The sequence below is a fragment of the Octopus bimaculoides genome, chromosome 15 (assembly GCF_046866305.1).
Source record: "Octopus bimaculoides isolate indiv1 chromosome 15, ASM4686630v1, whole genome shotgun sequence".
In the NCBI taxonomy this organism is placed as follows: Eukaryota; Metazoa; Mollusca; class Cephalopoda; order Octopoda; family Octopodidae; genus Octopus; species Octopus bimaculoides.
In genome coordinates this window covers 52,322,096-52,324,262 of record NC_142942.1, presented here as the reverse complement: position 1 = coordinate 52,324,262, position 2,167 = coordinate 52,322,096, and the positions used below count along the sequence as shown (strand labels likewise).

Here is a 2,167-nt window from a genome sequence, read left to right as displayed (position 1 = left end):
TGTAACCACTGGAAACAGAGCACGTTACTGAACTGGGCAGGATCAACCAGTTCAGTGAGTGAATACTGTTATAATTTGCAATTGTGGTTTGCGCAAATGAGTTATTTCAGCTAGCGGAAGGCAAGGCTAATGTGATTAGAACCCAGGCCAGACGTTCTTGCCTCGTCGCTCGAGGGGGATGTCTGATGTGGAAGACTTACATACGTGCAGGTAAGTCGCCCGACCTGGATGGGTGGATGGGTGGGTGGATGGATGGATGAATGGATGGGATGGGTGGATGGATGAATGGATGGATGGAAGATTGATTTTTCTATCTATTTCGTGTGTGAATTCAATTAATTGAAATTTAGGGGCTTCACTATGTGAAGTATTTTAGCTCCCATTTGAGAATCCATCATAGCGTGGTTTCACTATTTATAGATTTTAGTGAGCAAGTGTTTCGAGATGGGTGTAGCTTACTGACAGCGTGGAAGTCAGTAATACTATCACTTTTAGTGCAATCGATAAAATAACCACGGAGAGAACAGAGAATTTAATTGCAGAACATAGGTAATTAACGGTTAGATTATTATCGTCATAAAATGTGTCGACCGCTATTTTGCTTTCTTGCTTATCCCGCCCAGTTCATTCCCCGGTGTATCTTTGTACGAAAACCAGTCTATACTGCAATTGCTAGTTGTCTGAACCAGATTGTCTTGCCAAGACTATTCCCATTCAGACACTCCATCGATAAATGCAAAACTTTGAAAACATCCGTGTGTAGCAGCAGTCATAGAACAGAAATTGCCGCTGCTACTGCTGCTGTTAATTTTGTTGTTATTGTTGTTGTTTCATCGTCGTCGTTGTATTTTTACCATTCTGTTTGGGTTTTATCACGCTAAAGATCATCACTCACGGCATCGAAACTACCTTTCCTTTTTTACCTCCTTTTCCTATGGTCCAACTCCCCAAGGCTGTGAACTGTGCCTCCACATGGCTCGTATTTTATTCGGTAGAAATATAAAAGAATTAGTGTTAAAAGCAAATGTAGTGATCATTGGGGACAAAGACACACACACACACATTTTGATCTGAAATCGTGAGTTTAAACAAAATCAATTACAGTTTGGAAGACATATATCAGCCATTGCAAACTATACTAAGTCTGAAACGGAGTTAAAATTTTCGTCGCACGATCTGCGACCTGGTCATTCATATGATTACGGAGCATCTCAATCCGATCTTATCATTGTAGTCTTACCATTGACCAGTTCGCAGTGCGTGCGACGAAAATTTTGACCCATGGTAACTGATAAAAAAATATGTAATTGAACTGAACCGTCTCTTTGTGTATTTGAATGGCTGTTTTCCCTTACAGATCTTAATATGGTTTTTATTGTGAATTAAGTACCCAGAGCTTCTATACATCTGTCACTTTGCTTTCATTTGCAGCTGGGATTTCTTTCTTTCTATCAAGAAACAGAACAATACGATGCGATATTCAGCCCTACTTCCAAGTCGCCAAGACAACCAGTCAACGAGAGACCATCTCCACGATTGCTTCGACTAGAAGAAGTAACAGCTAAACATTCTCGTAAATTACTGCTTGCTGTCATATAAAAGTATAAAAGAACTCGTTTTGTTAATGTAATCGTAACTACATTATTTCTTAAAGAGAGAAAAAAAATAGCAATAGCATAGAGGTAGCTAGGTTGCAACGAGTTGATGATATGTTTCCTGGATCATGTCCGACCTCGGGCTAAACAAAAGCAACAACAACAAAAACAGAAATAACTACGACTACTAATACTACCAGTACAACAATCACCAAGACAAACTATGTAAAACAAAAAGAGAAAACAAAACGGAAAAAAAAATGCAATACGTAAAACACGAAAATTATGTTGAGATTCATTGAATTTATAGAATTGTATAGAAAGAGAGAAACTGCAATTTGTTCTCTATTGACCAATGATTGGTTTCTGATTGCGAAACCTTTTCATTCTGGATCCAGTTTGATCAATAAATTATTATCCATTGCTATTCCTTCTTCTTCTTCTTCTTCTTCTTTGCTTTTTCTTCTTGTTTTCCTTTTGTTTATTATTTGTTTTCCCTGTGGCTTTGAATTTCTTGTTGCTAGGATTCCTTTGTTGCGATGAATAAGTTTCCGCCATCGTGCAATCTACAT

At 38.3% G+C, this 2,167-nt stretch overlaps 1 long non-coding RNA gene across 1 annotated transcript in view; it reads left to right on the top strand.

The window, feature by feature from the left end:
- Positions 1-1,653, top strand: part of LOC128249519 (uncharacterized) — a 147,093-nt gene extending 145,440 nt beyond the window's left edge. The window contains exon 3 of the long non-coding RNA XR_008265647.2: positions 1,432-1,653. This is a non-coding gene — a long non-coding RNA (uncharacterized LOC128249519). The remainder of the gene's footprint in view (positions 1-1,431) is intronic.
- The last annotated feature ends 514 nt before the right edge of the window (positions 1,654-2,167 follow it).